This window comes from Falco biarmicus, chromosome 5 (assembly GCF_023638135.1).
Source record: "Falco biarmicus isolate bFalBia1 chromosome 5, bFalBia1.pri, whole genome shotgun sequence".
NCBI lineage: Eukaryota > Metazoa > Chordata > Aves > Falconiformes > Falconidae > Falco > Falco biarmicus.
The window spans coordinates 42,090,754-42,109,274 of record NC_079292.1 but is presented as its reverse complement, the minus strand read 5'-3'; the positions used below and the strand labels follow the sequence as shown (position 1 = coordinate 42,109,274).

The following is an 18,521-nucleotide window of genomic DNA, read 5'->3' as shown; positions in this document are numbered from 1 at the left end:
TCCTTCTCGGGGGTATTTTCTTCTGACGAGCCATGCTGCAAAGACAGGCTACCTACGTTAACAAAAGGAGGAAGCACCGTGACAAAGCATCGCCCCACGCCAACACATCTGATTTGGATGTGTTATGCTTGGCGCTGCGCGGTGCCTGATGGAAACACAAGCGCAGGCTGCAGTTGGGCAAGAACCAAACCGCTGGCCAAGGAAGCGGTATTCTCACGGATGCTTCCCCCCTCTCTCCTTAAGAGGGTGTACAGATTCAGAAAGAAAGAAATCGTGCCTTTTACAGCCTCCCATTGATTTTTTTTTTTATTCTATTTTAAACAGCAGCCCGACTTTACTCCAATGTACACATATACTCAGGTTTCACCCCGTCACCTGTTGGCTCCCGAACAACACCCTTCTTTGTTAGGGCTCACAACCCTCATTTCAGACAAGTTTCCAGAGAAAACACTTCAAGCAAGTGTTCAGTAAGTCACGAGACTACAGTTGTCAAAAAAAAAAAATCCGCGCTTAGGCCGGTTTATTCTGACGGACGCGCTGCGCCGCGGCAGCTCAGGGCAGCGCGCCGGGCCGATGCCCGCCAGCAGGCAGCGCCCCGACGGGCTGGCGGGGACCCCCCGGGCCTCACAGACATGACGGCGGTCAGAGGCGCCCCCCGTCCCCGGGTCCCCCCCCTCCAGCCTCCCACCGGCGGGCGGGCCGCGGACACAAGTAACCGCGAATTACCTCTTGGCAGGACCGAAAGGGCGGCGAGGCGGCTGGGGCGCCGGGAGGCGAGGGGGGGCGACCGATGGCCGCTCGCTGCGCCCGCCGCGTGAGCCCGAGCCCCCTCCCCGCTGCCCCAGGGCTGCCAAGGCAGCGGGCACGGCGAGGCGGCCGCACTGCTCACCGCGGGCCGGAGGAGCGGCCAGCGCCAGGCGCAGCCCCGCCGAGGAAGGGGCGGGGGGCTCCGCCTGCCCGGTCCCTCCGGTCGGCGCCGCCGCTTCCCCTCCTCGTCCCGCCCGCTGGGAGCGCGGCGGCAGAGCTACCTGCGCCGCCCCCCGCCCTCCCTTCCGCCCCCCCGGGGCTGCGGGCCGGGCAGGGAGCAGCCTCCCGAGCGCTCCTCCCCAAACGCACCCCGGAGCGGCCCCGGCAGCGCCCGCCGGGGGGCTCCCCGCCATCCCCCGCCGGGGGCAGCGCCGTGCGCCCCTCACCGCTCGGAATCTCCCACCGACCTTCCCTTCGAAGCGCTGCCCACGACGGGGGAGGCGGAGGGGGGGGGGGGGTGGGCGCTCCTGCCACCGACCCCGGGGCAGGAAGGGTCGCCGGCCCCACCGCCTGCCCACCCGGGGGACCAAGCGTTTGCAGAAGCAATAAATTTCTGCGCCGGGGACACGCGGTTTAGCGACAGCGCTTTTGTTCGCCCCGACGCCCGAAACAGATTCCCCGCCCCACCCTCCGCCGTGCTCCGGGCTGACCCGAGCACCGAGAAATTAAGGACGCGGGTAAGGACGGGAAAACACTTGGCCTATTTACATCGCTGTGTGTAAATAAAAATAACGCAACCCGGGGCTGAGGACCACGGCGAGCAGCTGCCCATCGCTGCCTCGGCCGGCACGTCTCAAGTGAGAAAGGCGCGCCCGCGCCCCGGCTTACGCACAGAACGGCAACACCCGGGCTACCGGGGCATGCTCCGAACGCCCCCGGCCGGGCACTGCCGCCTCGCTGCCACCCCCGGCCCCCGCGGCGGGGCACGGAAAGCGCCGGGAGGCGGCGGCTCGTCTTCAAAGGCTGGCGGGGCGGGCAGCCCCCGCGGCTGCAACCGTGAACGCCGCGCTCAGGTTTCCTCTTTCCCCTTCCCTCCCGCTCTTTGTCTCCCTTGGGAAGTCATTATCAAAGGGAATTTATTCGCGCTGCTCGCGGGGTCAAAGTGGCACCCCCCACCCCCCCACCCGCAGCGAGGGGCAGCGGCCACCCAGACCCCCGCCGAGGGCGGCTTATCCGCCCGGGCGCGCCGTGCGGGACGGGGCACTTGGCAGACACCTACCGCTTCCCCCAGGAACCGAATCTGCATGAATTTCAATTCCCCTCTCCTCACTCTGCATGCTTTGCCCGCAGGGCGCTCGGGGGAGCCGGCCCCGACGGGTAAAGGCGCGGCGGCTGCCGCGGGCAGAAGCGGGGAGCAGCACCGCCGTGTGTGCCCCCCGTCCCCGCAGCTCGGCCGGGCACAAGCGGGTTTCCAGGGGGCCGGGAAGAGCCCCCCCACACATCCCCCCCCCTGTGCCGACGACCCACCGCCGGGCGCAGCCACACAGAATGGGAGGCTGATGGATCAAGGCCAGCACCGGGCTACCTGATCTCAAGTCGCAAAGCCTGTCCTGGGTTCACGACGTTAAAAACAGCCGACCTCAGGACAGACCCGCTGTGGCGGGGATGCACAGAGGCCTTACACCCGCACCTGTAACCGCAGGAGGACGAACGAACTCCCGCACCGACCCAGGCCCACGCCATCCCAGCCGCGGTCCCACCGGGCTCCTGCAGCAGAGGAAAACCTGCTGAAACTCCAGCAAATTAACCAGCTCCAATCCTTCCACACCCCATTTCACTTCCATAAGCAGTTTTGCTGGTTGTACTACCTCCATTCTTAAGCTGTTAAATTGTTTTGAGGCCAAAGCTGGTGTATCACTTGGCTGAACCAGAGATTTTGTCAGAGCTTTTGTAAGTGCTGGCTTTACAAGACCCAGACTGTTTCTATTCCATTTATTGGACTGAGCAGACCCCATCTGGTGGCCAGCTGAACATCTGCCAACTCCATTCACCATTAATCAAACATGGAAATGTCAGGAATAATGTTTATTCTTCCCCACTACACAACTGAATTAAATACCAACAATTTACATATATTGTCTACTCCTTTTCCAGGGGTGCCTGACCTTTGCTTAGTTGTTCTGCGCAATGAGGGCTCACAGTGCCTGCACAGCACCCTGCAAAAAGGAGAATCTCATTTAGGGACTTCAGCACAACCAACTCAATGGCCATAGATCCATTTGCGAAGTCTCCTGCAGCCAAAGAAGAGATGTTCACTTTACTGGGCAGTCAAATTATCCCCGATCTTGCTAACACTTCCCTGGACGCTGAAGAGTTTGAGGGCACACAAAGATAGTTGGCTGCACCACTCTTTTTCCTGGACTTTTCTGGCTTGAGCACAGAAACTAGTATATTGTTCTGAGCAATACACTTAGAGATTATCAGGCCAAAATCAACTCTTGTGATCTTCTAGCCTGAAATCACGTGGTCGTAAGATTTTTCTAAAATCACTGTCTGCATGAACAAACCATTTGATTTTGATTTTAGAAGTACCAGCAATGAAAACCCTACTACAACTCCTGTTAAAGCCACTATAGCTCTTGTTAAATTGTTTCAAGTAGTCAATTATTTGAAAACTTTTTTCTTTTAATCACAGATTGCTGTGTTTCAGCACTCAAATGCTGGATAGTATGGTACCCTTGAATGTTAGGCTGAAGAACCAGATATCATAACTCCCCTTAGGCATTTGCAAATTGTGAAAGTCATTCCTTAACTATCTCTTTTGATGCAAGCTGCTTCCACAAGAACGAATGTGTTGCTATGATATTTTTTTTATTTTTACACAACAAATATGACAACATACTTGTTCTGTGAAGCATAAATTATGCTACAGAAGTTGCCTGAAAAAAAAAGAAAGCTAAAAAAAGACAGGCACAAACCGACTTGCCCTTTAAGGCACGTTCCACATTCTTGACTGTACTGGATAGAGCTGATTTTTCAAACAACCCGATGCTTCAAGGGACCTGTAATGGATATGGAACCTTTTGCCCTAAGGTATTAGCACAGATTTAGTCTAAGTAACAACTTACTTGTACTACTGACCAGGCCAGGGGGTGTTCTCTGGCCTGTAAGAAATTTGCTAAGGGTATCAGGGTGGTTTCCCAGTTTGCAATTACCCACATCAGGGAACACCCCCTGAGATAACACTAGTAATTGCTACTTCTGTTGGCAGTCACAGAAGAGAGACCAAGGAGCAGAAAACAAATTAACCTCTTGTGCTTCAGAGGTGCCTTCTCCGGGTAGGACAGTGGCATAACACCCACCTCTCAAGCCTGATTAGTTCTGTGGATAAACAGAAGATCGCCCTCTACATCATCACCCTTTAATGATCACCACCTCCACTCCAAGAGTTTTAATTAAGCATCATCTCACCTGTTCATTTAAAAGAAAAAGTTGCGAGTCAGCTATGAAAGGTGAAAGTATGTAGTAAGGCGAATAGAAGCTAGAACAAGAAAGAAAAAAATCTGTAATAATTCTTTCAGAGAAGTCAATGAAAAAATTCTTCAAAATAAACTGGGTTTTGTGTTTTGAAACGAGACAAACCAAGAAAGGTTTTGCATGTTTCTGACAGCACAGGAGGAGTCCACAGAGCAGGAACTGCAACTGCTCCCCTGGGGATTATACACAAACCAAAGCCAGCGCCTGACTGAATGCAGGCAGGCATGCCCTTCAGGAATTTTAGGGACAGCAACTCAGCCACGTAAGGTCCTGCCTGCAGGCTACAGCCCAGGGAGCTCTAGGGTGTGTTTCCAGCACCGAAGTCCTTTCCACCTTCAGTGGCCCCAGGTCTATGCCCCAAAGGAGCAAAGAGGCCAGAGTAAGGGAAGTGGTTCCACCACCTCTGAGCTGACCTACTGGAAAACCCAACCCAGTGACAAAATGCTGGTTCAGTTCCCTGGACCTACCAGTGTTAGCACAAGTTAAAACCAGGATGAACTGTCATGGAGCTGCAGGCTCAGCTGTCAGCCTTGCTCCCTCTCTGTTCTGGGAAAACTGGGAGTCATGGGCCTTGCCAAACACAAGTGCAAGAGGGTCTTCCTCAGCCAGTGCATGAACAGCCTGACCTCAAAGACCCTTTCATATGATGCTCAAATACAAGTGAAATTTAACTCTGTTCACCTTGGTGTGTTCAGAAACCCCTGTGGACATCCACCTGCATCTCTGGATACCTAAACATCCAGTCAAACCTGGACCTAGGTCTCCCAGCTTAAGAACATGACTGGGGAAGTATGCCATCATAGGTGTGAACAATTTACAGAATTTTGCCATCCTATATGATCACTAGGAGTCACCCGACACCTGGATGCTTTTGAAGCAAAGCTGAAGAAGCCTTGAAGGACCTTAATGGGCCACCAGTGCAAGGCCACCCCTCTTTGTGCCACTTTGCACCTACAGCCATAGGTGAAACCTCCTCGTGCCCTCCCTGTTCCACACCACTTCCTCCTGCCCACCCGAACCAGGGAGGCTGGCACCAACAGCGGATCACCACGTGCTGCTGGGAGCAGAGGCCGACCAGTGCTGTTACTGCTGACTGGTGTCTTCCTGTACTTTCTTTTTTGATGCTGCAAATAAAGGGCATGGAGGCAGCACCTTGTGATTCTGATGTCTCCACAGTATGAATCTTTGCCAATTTTTAAATAACATTTAAAAATGCAGAGAAAACCAGCTCTGTAGGAGACATGCCAGTAGAAGATTATATGCAACAGAGGGGGAAAGATACAGGGATTAGAAGGAAGTGTGCATATGAAATGCAACAAGTTAAATAAGGATAAGATGACTTTGCCCAGCACAAGTTTGTGACTGAGTTACAGTGCTTGGTTTCCACTCTCCTCTTTGCTGCATTCCCTGTGATCCTAACAGTCTGCCTTCTGCATCCCCTCAGTGCCAACAGAATGGGGACAATGCCCCAAACAACTTTAGAAAATGACAACATCCAATGGAAATATTAACATTTGAGACTGTCAAGTAGCACTAGACAAATAAAAAATAATAAAAACAATAAATGCTCATTTTTTATTTTCACCCACTGAACAATGGCACAGGAAGCTGCCGAGGCATCCAATGACCAGGCATCAAGGAGGGAAACAGCACCTGAACAGCTTACTACAGAGACTTACACCAGCTACTGCTGGCCTGAGGCCTGGCCGGCGTCAGCTACGGCATGTTGGGAATGCATGCCTATGAGAGGTTTATTTTATTTCCTTTTCTTAATGCTCTCAGAGTTGAAGAAAAACAGACCTTTTAAAACCATGATCCTACTTTGCTTCAGCAGCAAAGAATTAAAGTTTCATTAAAATGCCCTTCCTTGTTAGATCGGGCTAGGACTTGCTCCTGAACCAACAGGTCTGTTACTGTATCTGGAAACTCTTAACCCCACAGGCTTTTCTGAAGACAGCGATCTTGATTTTTATCATAATTGTCTCCACGAAGCCCACAGTCACACGGGGCAGAGGTAACCGCCCGGGTGCCCACAATACTGCCACAACCACCAGCTGACGGGTGCGAGCAGGGCTTTCCTACCCACACTGACACCCTCCGTTAATTAGCACCCCGTTTCCCAGGCTGCATAAGGCACAACAAAGTGCGCTGCAACAACATGCGCCTGCAACGCTTTGCTGGCAGCAGAGGCTGACGCAGGACAGAATCACTGCTTGGGTTTTTAATAACACCCCAGCGCAAACACCATTATGCAATGGAGAAGGTGTTGCAGAACCAGTGCTAATGCGCTGTTTGCTTATTGAGGGACTTTTCAGCCAAGTATTGTGCCAAAGCCTGCGCCGACGATGAACAATGTCACTTTTACCTGTTTCAAGCTCTGTTCTCAGGCCTTGTCTCCAAAGAACTCCTTGCAATTTATCTAAATTGGTTTGGAAATTGATTTAGATTAAAAAAGGGAACTGCAAACTGTGTGGCTCTTCTACTATGGTCAACACATATATACACACAAAGGGATACAAACCCCAGGAGCGGGACATCCATGTAAAGAAACTAATATTTAAGCTAATGCTTAAGCTAATATTTAAAAACAAATTTCAAACCCTTTGTGAGTTTTATTGCATGAGTAATGCTCCAGTTACACTAAGTCTGCCCTGCCACTGGTGATGCTTTTCAACTCAGGAAAAATCCCAGGTGACTGAGTTCAAGTGAAGGCAAAGTTTGACATAGGGGATTATTACTGCTGCTGCAGCATCATATCCAGAGGAAAAAACCTCTCCATTTTAAGCCAAAGATGAGATTTGCAAAGGTTTGTGGTAACCTCTGGCTTAAAATCTGCACGGGGAGAGAAATGTTGCAGTCACTGAACAGGTACCCAGCATAGTGTTATGCTGCCATTTTTCAGAAGCCATATCTCAGCATACTGGAAATACAGGGGAGAGAACAATGCTTAGATTAACTATTAGTTTATTTTACCAAGTTAATCTCACAGGCCATCCTCAAGGCCACCAGTGATGCAAGGAGGATGTAAAAAATGTCAGGTGGATAATGAGATGCATTACACCTTTATTAGCTTTCTTTAGTACAGCAGTTGCAAGAGAGAGGGACTACCAGATTGATGAGCTGTCAAGACTGAAGGCTATGAAACTCTACCAAAAGGCATCACCAAAAAAAGATAAGCGTTTCAGTCTTTTGCATAGAAAGATCAATGGGCTAAGTGATTATCCCAGCCAGGTAAGCCTGGGAACAGTCCTCTCTCTCCTTGCTCAGCAAACAAAAAACTCTGTCTCAAAGCTGGGCAGGCTTCTACCTCAACAGAGGTTCATTGCTCTTCTATCTGGCCAGCTCATGCTCTCTGCCAATACTGTTACTGTAGATTTTTTGATTTTTACAAGGTTTGGTTTTCTTTATGCTTAAGAAGGCTTGTCATGGGCTAGGCAGCATTCAAATGACACCCTGAGTCCAAACACTCATGTGTAGTTTTACAATGAGTTTCCATGTGGCAGCCTTAAAACAGAAATTATACTCAAATCTCCTTCCCCTTCTTATTCTATCTTGTCCTGAAAAAAAAAAGAAAAAGAAAAAGACAGGAATAAGAAAAAAGTCCTCCACCTAACTGAAGTTCCTTCTATGACAGCCATGAAAGTTTCCGCTTCACTCACATACCTTGCTTGATTGTATTACAAATCTCCATAAACTGGCATCTTGCTAAAAAAAATTCCCAGTGTCTCATTTCTGAATGGAAGTCCTATAAAGTAACCCATTACTTTAACATGAGCATCAAACCAGCCCCCATTTACATGCCTGGGCAAATAAAAGTCAGTGTTTAAGGGGGTTCTGCCCTTAGATTAATGTTAGTAAGGTGAAGTTTGTACTAACTGTGTACGACCAACTAAGATGTGGGGTAAACACGCAAGGTTTAAGCTTGCTGTCTCTTTTCTTAGGAGGATTATGATTCAGCATGTTTTCTGGAAAACCCAAACAGGCTTTCCACTTAGTGTGAGGAATCCTGTTTGGAAGGTTACAAACTTTCTTTTGCTTCTTTCTCCACCCCCCCACCCCCCACCCCCACCAAGTATGATTAGTTTTTCACTGCTGGTTTAGCTCCCAGAACTGGTTTATTGCAGGATGAGTGTAGCACAATTGTCAGTATTAGGGAGGGAATAGGAGGAAAGCCCAGAGGGATGGTCCCACTCCTGGTCAGTCAGTAGCTATTATAGCTACGCTGATACATCAAAACCACATCAAAAGGCAGCCAGGGAAGATGGCTTCACTGACACTTCTCTTGGTTGCCTGCCAAATGCCCTTGGGATTATGGATGCAGAGGTATGAACTGAGGAGAAAGATCAGGCAAGAAGTGCTAGATCAGAAAAAAACCCAGACCCAGTAGCGTCATAGTCCAAAGGCATTTGAAAGAGTCAATTTTCTCCTCCGAGTAGTCTCTTCACCACAGAGCTAGATGCTTGGGATTGGGTAGTTGGAGACACGTAAGTGCTCCTTTCCTTCTCTTCATCTCCACTGCACTTGAAATTCAAAGCCAAGTGGGCAGGCAATATCTGTTAGAGATGTGAGTTATGCCGGGTTTTCAGTAGGATAATAGTGCAGGCCTCCTTTAAACAAATATTCAAATAGAAATCCAGTTAATTGTTTCTTAGGTACCAGTCATTACCATTTCCACATCAACTGGCAAGATATTTAATTGTAACTACAACAGGGAAAATTCAGCTTAAGTCCCTTAAATATCAAGCTCCACCTCATCACTAACATGACATTACTATAGACAAGTCTGGAGCCTCCATTACATATGTATTTCCTTAACTGTATTTACAGAAATGTTTGCAGACTCTTAAGAATATATAATCTTATTTTCAGAGTAAAAGATTATAGATTATTCATAGTAATGAAATCCCTTACCTATGAGGCACATAGCACAAATGAAGATTGTTTTAAGAACACTCAGCTGGTACCCTTGACACCAGTGACCTTTGTACAAGCATCCATTTATCTTTAACTCCTTATGGTACTGTCAGCTGCTGAAACAGCAACTGCTTGACAATACCTGACACCTGATACTCAGCTGGCAGCCTCCAAGCTTTAACCTACACCCACCTGGATTTGCCAGCATGTCCCAGGTCTTCTTACCAGCTTGCTCAGAAGGATGGATTCCTTCACATGTGTAGCCTTGAAGTAATAATGCCTAGCTTTGAAAAAGTACCAGAATTCAATGGAAGAACTGCTAATGCAACGTATAGCCATAGACAAAGCATCTTTCTAGAACAACCTCCACCCCCATTTTAAAGAACATATTTATGTTCAGCTGCTATAAAGCATTTCACCATTGCTACAAGTTCCCACATCAGAGGTTGAGGAAATATACTCAAGTGTCAAGCCACTTTCACAATGATAGTTCAAGACCAATTTCTGCAATTCTGCAGTTTCTAAGGAAAAGTTCAATCACTTTCAAGGTGAGACAGCAGAAAAACATCCCACCTTTCCACTACATAACACCTCTGATTCTTTTAAACAGGCTTTGAAAGCAAGTATTTGAGATAACATGAACTCAAGGCAAAACCCTAAACTTTGACAAATCAGGTTTTCTTAAGTAAAGCCCGGAATATCAGAGCTGCTTGATATGACTTCAGATGTGTCTGACAGGTGATTTGTCAAGACGTGGCATTTTTACAGGTCTGAGAAATGGCAATTATCACATACAGAGTCTATAAAGTCCCAAGAATATTCATATATGTTTAGTGTTAGTTTCAAGTTTTCGACAATTTAGTACCTTTAAACTTGTGTATCTTCCTGACTTGCTTTCTTGTCTGCAATAATTATTGCTGAGACAAGACTAACTCTCAGAAAATTAGTAAGCAGAGGAAAGATGAGAATAAATGTTTCACAACAGCCACATACACATGGCTCTCCAGTTTGATGTAATCTTGGGATTTTTGTGATACACGCACACCCCTCCCTCCTCATCATCTACTTTCTTTTCAGTGGTAGTCATTCCTAATTCTCCTTCCCTGATATGCAGAAGTAATGAGTCAGTGATAATTACATTGTTTTTGTAAATGCAATCAATTGACAGCTGGCCTGGACTTTATTTCCACATCATAACAAGAACTCTAGTCTTCTGAAGGTACTCCGAACCTTGCACCAGGCAAGTTTGACAGCAAGAAACACTTTTTCCAACAAAGAGCAGGGTGGGGTTTTGGGCAAGAATCACTTTTTAAAATTTGGATGTTTCACTTTCATCAGCGGATATCCCCCACACACCTCCAGACTGGTGTAAACTTCATTCACAGAAAGAGGACCTTAACAGATTATTAATGCGCACATTAATTAAAAAAAAGAACAAAAAAGAAAGATAAAAGGTTTAAAGAGACAATCTGGCTACATTAGGTATAGTCTCATTACAAAGACTTCAGTTACAGAATGGAGAATCCTGACCTTGTTTTGAGCACCACCACCGCCTTCTCAACCAACTTGGTGCTATTATGCAGTTGGATTAGAAAGTTCTTCCTCAACCAATTCCTGGCGTGCTGATCAGATAGTATCTAAAATTTGGCAAGACTTAGTTACTATACAAAGGTCCAGAGAGGTGCCAGCTCAGTAGGAGTGAAACCAGCTCTCGCAGAATTTTATGTAGCTAGTTTGCACCACAATGAACTACAGAAAATAAGGAATGCCCATATCAATCCAGACTGGCTCTGTGATGGGACCAAAGAGCCTCAAGTGTTACTCAGCTTCCTCTTGTAAATGAGTTTAAGGCTGGATTTACTTTTTCACTATGCATCACACCGGGAAGACTGCTCCTGGAGACATCTACGTAGCCAAAACCAGCTGGTAGTATAGGGTCAGAAGCATGCACTTGTCACTGCCTAAAATACCCAAGTAGACCACGACGACTTAAAACTGCAGCTAGATCAGCTGCTTCACATCATTCAACTAAGTCACCATAACTGATTGATTCTTCAAGACATGAATGATCAAGTGGCATCACCTGTGCCACTGGGATGACACACCTGTGAGAAGAACAACAGACTTCATTAAGAAGGAAGAATGCCAGGAGGAAGAGGGTGGCTAGTACACTACAGCTTAGATGCTAAAATAAGACCTTCATACCTAATTACAAGCTTGTTACTCAGCTGCCACAACTGCAACAGGGCAGGTTGCCTCCTCTTGACTTCTGTAATCTACAGAAGACAATAGAGCTAATGTAAAAAGATCAAAAAACTAATCAACACACTGATCTTCCTAGCAGTGGATTTTTCTATAGAGGTCCATCACCACACAGTGAAAGTCAACTAAGTTAAGTAAGTTCAGGAGATGCAATTATCTGTAGCTTTTCCCCATTAAGCCTTGTAACTCTCTCAATGAGGATTTAAGAGCATACGTACTTCAACTTCTGTGTGAAGTTAATAACTTCACGAGACAAACAGTAGAACAAGCCATTCACATTTTGTACTATCAACAAACAAATGCTAGAGAGCAAGTTTTTGGATCCAGCTATTACTTCTAATTACACCTATCTCTATGAATAAATGAAAACTAGTTTGCATTTTTTCTCTGATCATTAGCCTCATTTACAGAAGTGTTATGAGACCAGTTCTTTATCCATTAGTGTGAATTAAGCGATACCCTGCTGGGTGCAGGACTGTTCAGACATGCTGACTGCAGAGCAGCTGCTCTCCTCCTTTGGTATTGACTGCTGATTAGCATCATAGCACATGACACACTGCAGGGCATATTGTGTGTCACACTACAGCATACAACATTTAATGAGAACCCAAAGCAAATCCCATCATTTAGAAAGCCAATCTCTGCTCTGAACAGCAAGGCAATAATTAAGCACATGGTCTGTCTTGGGAAAGACTGAATCCCTGAAAGAGTGGGCATTCATTTTTTTGGGACAATGCTGACTATCTGACTGAGGCAGAGCTGTACATTTTCTTGGCTACTCAGTAGCAAGTGTACCCACTGCCAAATAATCAAATCTAGTCACATTTTCCAACAAGACAATTGTATGTTACCCTTGCAATTCTGACCTATGAGACAGAACAAAGCTTCTGTATCATTAGACCTATATAGAACATTTAAAGACAGACATGGCAGCTATGAAAACAGAGCAGAAAATACCAACTCAAATCCTCAAATTGAGATCCAAGGTTTAATACCACCTTCTAGTGACTGCTAACAGATCTCCAGCAGAACTTTTACATTCTTTGTCCGCTTTCTTCATCTGAAAGATGGGTTGACACCACCTTGTCTTGCAAAGACTCATTACTTATTTGAACTCTACTTTGACAATACTGTAAAATAGAGCATCATTCTATTATCAACATTTCACTGATTTGACACTATTACATGAAGGCAAAGAAAAACTTCTCACAGCAGTGGCAAAATTAACGTCACACCATTCAGATTTATGGAGAAATTCTACAGTTATTTTACAAGAAAACGTATCTAATAAGGGGTAACAATGCAAGAATGCTGAAAGAATTGCTGTCTCAACTCATCCACAAAGCAGCATCCACAAAATACTGACAATTAGCTTAGTTTGCTCTGAATGACTGGAACTTGATTAGTAAAGGTTTCAGCATGCACCTCTTTTCTCTAGAAGACCAATGTAGCAGCAGAATCCACTTTCCCAGCTAAATAACATGTTTTGCTCTGCACTGCACTCTCTTGCTCCTAGGCACTGGTGTAAGCAAATCAGGAGAATCCCTCTGGGGAGAACGGGCTAAGTTCAGTCACTGAAGTAGATCTAATTACCGTCATAGTTGTACATCTGTTTCAAAAAGCAGAGCTAGAACCCTCCTATGAGAGGTGTTAGAAGAAGTTACATGTCATTAATTAGAAGAACGATGAAGAAGCATAGAACAACCCGCTGCTGCTTCTGCGCTGTTCACAATACAGAAATACACTTTGCAGGAGAACATCATAGCATCAACAAAGGGTCAAAAAATTTTACATCTATGGCTCAGTCCATGGAAACAGCTAACATCACCTCTCTAAGACAAATGAGAAAAAAAAAAAATCACCAAAGGTTGCCACATTGCATGCTTTCTTCTTTTTCTCCTCCCACAATTCAAATGCACAAAGACATTTTTCAGAGTTGGTGGAGAGAAGCCACTTCAGGAGCTGGGCTTTGTATTAAAAGGGATCTTTTGAACTGAGAACAGACTTGGGTTATGCCAGAGATCTTTACAAACTAGGTTCCTGCTTTTGATGGCTTCACCCTCCCTCCTCATGACCTCAGTGAGACTCTCTGCTAGAATGTTTCATGAAAAAGTTAAGAGACAATGCTACCTCTGCAACAGTATTGTAAGGCAGTGGTGCCCAACCATTTTTTCTGGACAGATGACTGATCTCAGCTCAGCCTCAGAAAGGGTTACCCATCATAGCACCTCCCTCATCTTGGTACTTCTTTTTACTCCCTAGATTAACTTCTCACATACTGTCTATACATAATAATCTAAATGCATATCTATTTTGCAAGAGCAGAATGGTGTTCTGGGGACTCCTGGCCCGCTGTCCCCTTGGAGATGGGCAGGCATCAGAAAGGAACCCTCCAAAAGCAGGCTGGGTATACAGCTGTAGCGTGCGAGTCACACTGAGCACTTTTGCTAGAGAACAGTGCTGAGAGCCTTCAGCCCCCAGCCCAGGGGCCACTGGAAAGCACCCACGTTGGAGCACAAGTTGGGAGGACCAGCGAACCATGAGCCGCAGCCTGCCAGCCACTACAGCCAGGAGCCTCTTAAGAGTATCACAACCCTCCTTCAATGGGAAGGACACTCCAGCCATCCCTGTGTTAGTAAACTAAACAGGGCCAGGGCATAAGCTTAAGCACTACCCTGTAGTCACCTACACCATTTCACTGGTGGTATGCTCGCTCCATGGCATGTTTTTGAGTAACTAGCACTGCTGGACACAGTGCATAGGATGTAGGAAAGTCCACAGACTGTTCCTTCCGGGTGGGCCAGAAAAGTTGGGGGGTTTGGGTTTCTCCACCCTCCCTCCACAGTCCTCCAGCGCTAGCTCAAAGAGGCTTTGCACCACTCAGCCCACACTTTCACGCGGTACTCCAGTGCCTGCAACGCACACCCTCAGCTCAATCCACCAAAGAGCAATGTCTCTGCAAAGGGCATGCGTGTGGTGGGGCGCAGGACACACGGCGACTGCAGGCAAGGGGCTATGCAACATGGAGTTGGGCAGTCTGGCACCTGGTCTCAGAGGCAGGGGACCAGTTGCCACAAAATGAAACACTGCCCAGACAGACGTAGTCTTGGGCTGCTGAGAAGTCTTCTACTGACTTTAATAAACACATTTAAAATGTGGAATAGCAGAGTAACTGCTGCCTTCCCTCAATTTTTAGGTTTCTATAGGTTTCATTATAAAACAAAACTCTGGAACTATGGTTTGCTCCAACGAGTGCTGGAAGTTGTTACAAATGTCAGTGCAAAACATTTATGTTACGAAAAACTTCTAGGAACTCCTCCATCATTTGGAAACTTGATAGAATCCAATTTTAATACAAAGAGCTTTTAGCTATACACATCTAAGAAGCAAATACAGAAAGACCAGTGTTACAAGACTGAAAAGAATACAAAATTAGAGAGATTTGGAACTCCCTTCTGGAGTTACAATGATTTTTTTAATGCATCTTGCACTTAGAAATGAACTCTAGTTTAGAGTAAAAGCAAAGAAGCAAAAAGACTTTCAATGTAATTCACACAGACATTAATTTCAGAGGATACTGCTGTTTTCAATCATGTTTAACAGTGTTAATTTTTTCTCATTATCAGCAAAACAAAATAAGTACATGCTGAGGATAAGGGAACAGCTTTGTTTATCTTCAAAATCATGTGCTTACCAAAACTAAAGCATGTATTTGCCATATGTCAGCCCCTGCATCTCTTCTTTAAATTACGAATTCATTAGCATAGCACAGCAGTGCTATATTGTTTGCAAGGAATAAAGCATATTTTAAAGACCAATTAGGTGGGACAAAAGTACTCTGAGAGAAAGGTTTTCCACTGCAGCAGTATCTTAGGGAGACCAAAAGGGAAACCTGACACGAAGGAATGTCAGCCTGAACTTGATTAATTTGTACTCAGAGCAATGTGCCCCGTCCCCCACTGCAATGGCAGCAGCTTCCCACACTGCTTTGCAATACCCTTCATTACAGTCTGCTTTTGTTCCATAAGTTGTCCACAAGACAGATCTGTTTGGATGGATATATTTAATAGAGCCATATCTTCTACTGTTATTGTCTCAAACTTCACAACTCAAACCATCTGTATAGGATGTGTAGCCTGCCAGAGATGGCTGCTTCGCCACACAGACTGCATGGGCTGAATAGGCAACGTCCTGGCCCAGAACATGGGAAGCAGACTCAAACACTCCCACAGCCAACAGCAGCCTTTCCACAGGACCCACACCGGTTTCCTAGAGATGGTCACACTGGAAATATCAATAGGCCAAGACAGGGACACAACGAGGCTCAAAAGCAGGTCAAATCTAAATTTTAGTTTCCTTTTCTTTGCTTTTTTGGTACTGAGATTTGAGAAGTCTAATGGTTCAGTTTCATGGCTTAGAAAGAAAAGCCTCAAAAAGCTTGATCCCTGCTTTAAATGAAAGCAGATTCTCACCTGCACAGAAGCCTTGTGCTTGTAAAATGTTGTTGAAATCAATGTTATATTTTTAAAGACAAATGTATTTATGAGGTTTAATGTATAAGAGCATTTGTTTCTATAGTGACATGAAAACAAAAGTCTGTTAAATGTATTTCCCGACAACTTTTTTTAAAAAAAGGTAACAGTGAAAAAAACTTTAGCATCTTCATAGGACATATATAAGAATATCCTCAGAACACCTCTCCTTTCCCTTGGGAGTTAGGATGCTCAGCAAGTTTGGCTCTTAACATACATTTGTTATTTAAGTTATATTGCCATCACTTCCTTTCTGTTCTGTGAAAGTACAGCACTGCTATTCTTTCCAGGCCTGGAAGCAGCATCTTTAAAGTGTGAATATTACATTACCCACACACCTACTAGACCAGAGAAAAAAAAACAACCACTTTTGCTGCATAGAAAGACCTACAACTCTAAGCATGCTACAATAAAGAGCAAGACCTGATAAAAATTCCATTACTTGCTTATCTGGAGGGATTCTTCACAGTTCAAAGGGTCAATTTCCCAGCAGGGTACCCGTGCTTATCAGCTAGCTCTGCTGAGCCTTTCAATTGCAAAGAGAAGTGTTGCCTCCAACTGGCATGACAATGGCACTATTAAACAGGCACTTCAAAGATAAAGATGTTGTAAATGCTTTGATTTTGCCAAGTTCTCTATGCCATCACTATCCAACAGACTTTTTCATGCAGAGGTCAGTCTCTTCACTAGGCAAAGCAGGTAGTAAAATAAGCTGTGTGAAATGCAGCAAATCCATCACATGCCTCTACTCCCAAAGCAGGTCCCCACGTTTTCCTAGATAGAGAAGCCCGTACCTGACCAAGAGAGAAACGAGTCTTCTACAGTAAAGTTCAATTGACCTGCTGTAGCAGGGAGCCAGAGCCAGTAGGACTTGCTTATATCCCACAGATCTGCAACTCTCCTTCCCGCAGGAGAAAACACACAGACTCAGTATTACTGAGGAGAACTTGCAGGAGTAGACATTTGGAAAAGCAGATCTATTGATTAGCTGCTTGTCTGACACACCAGCCTGGATTCATTTTAAGCTGGCTGCGTAGGCAGGAGAGCCAATACTCCCTCAGATGATTAAAGGGACACAGGGTTTGTTCGTTATCTGGCTATATGCAATGAAGGTGAAGAGCCTGGGCACAGTCAGCAAGGACTGACTGGTCATTCTCCAGTTATCCCAGGATCAAATGATATAGATCACACATGTTAAGGTGCATACATGGTCTAACATCTGCCAGTTTGCATCAGCGCTGGATGTATATACCACTTAGATGACCAGCCTCAATCTTTCCTAGTATTTGATCTGTGGTCTTTCCTCACACATAAACCATATGTTTTACTTAAACTCTCCTGCCCTGAGAACAAGTAGTTTGCATGTCATTCATCTTTTAAAATTCCTGTTCACTTAGTGCTCTCCCCACTTTCTTTGGAGCCACGTGCCACAGTCCCAGCTTTTTTTTTTTTTTTCAGGCCAACCATCTGCATGGATGAAGCAGCATCCTTTGGAAAGTGCTCTGCAATCTCTTTCTCTGCAGTGCAGTTCCCTCGACCGGTTAGCTTGTAACCCTTGGGACGCCGGTAACAAGATGTGCGAGAAAATACTGCAACAGCAAGAAGCTTCATTTTCACATGAATAAGGACATGACAGGAAGCTTTTCAATCCAAAACACTTCCTGTCTGATCAACAGGCCACAGTTTACACATAGGAGTAAACATGTGAATCGCAAACCAAGGCCAGCTTCTAAAACATGTCTGTTTAAAGTACAAACAGACTATGATTAAATTAAATTTTAATTCTAGAAAGCAGCTGAAACTCAGTTAGGGATTAGATTCAATCTTCACTGAAGGAATTACCCTTTTTCTACATACTCTAGATCCCTCCAGAATGGAAAAGGGACCTCCCATGCTCGGTTTAGGCAAGCATAGTTAAGAAAGGCATGGGATGCAAAGAAAAGCTACTGCAAGCAAGCAGCAGCAAGTTATGCCAGACCAGCAGAGCCCCACATATTGTCCACCTGTCCCAGCAGCAAAGCTGTAACAGCAGTTTATGCCAACGCATGACACCTTGCAGAGGCTGCAGTTTCCTCACTTTGGCCAACAACAAGTTGGCAGCAGCATAAGTATTCTCCAGTGTGCACCTGTAACACAAGGCACGCTAATTTCCATAAAAATGACCAGGGCAAAGTAAAAACCCTAATCTCCGCTGCTGACAGGCTGATGTGGATATAACATGCAAGTTATAAACAAGTTTTGTCTTAGGGCCTTGTTCCATCTAATGTACATTTATATACCCTCTCCTTCCATGCCCCTGGCAGCCAAGTAGTGAAGCTTGTGGTTGTGACTTGCACACACGTAGTTTCTCTTCCTCTTTTGTCCTCTCCCTCCCACCTCCCCTCTACTGTATTATCTTTCAATTAGCCACAGAAGTACGGCAAAACACAGTTCTCTGATCTCTTAGATGATCTTTTATCTATAAGGATTAGTACCTGCCTTCTCTCCAAGAGAAGGAATCTTTCCAGAAAAAACCTGCTTTTCAGAAAA

The 18,521-nt window shown here is 45.7% G+C and overlaps 1 protein-coding gene across 2 annotated transcripts in view; it reads right to left on the bottom strand.

Annotated features, from left to right (window-relative positions):
• Positions 1-18,521, bottom strand: part of PRICKLE1 (prickle planar cell polarity protein 1) — a 66,574-nt gene that overhangs the window by 15,308 nt on the left and 32,745 nt on the right. The window contains exon 1 of one of the 2 annotated variants that reach the window (XM_056338890.1): positions 727-900. The exons of the other annotated variant lie outside the window; for it this stretch is intronic. The gene's annotated coding sequence lies outside the window, so the exon portion shown is untranslated. Of the gene's footprint in view, positions 1-726; positions 901-18,521 lie in introns of those variants that run through there. 2 annotated transcript variants of the gene reach the window in all.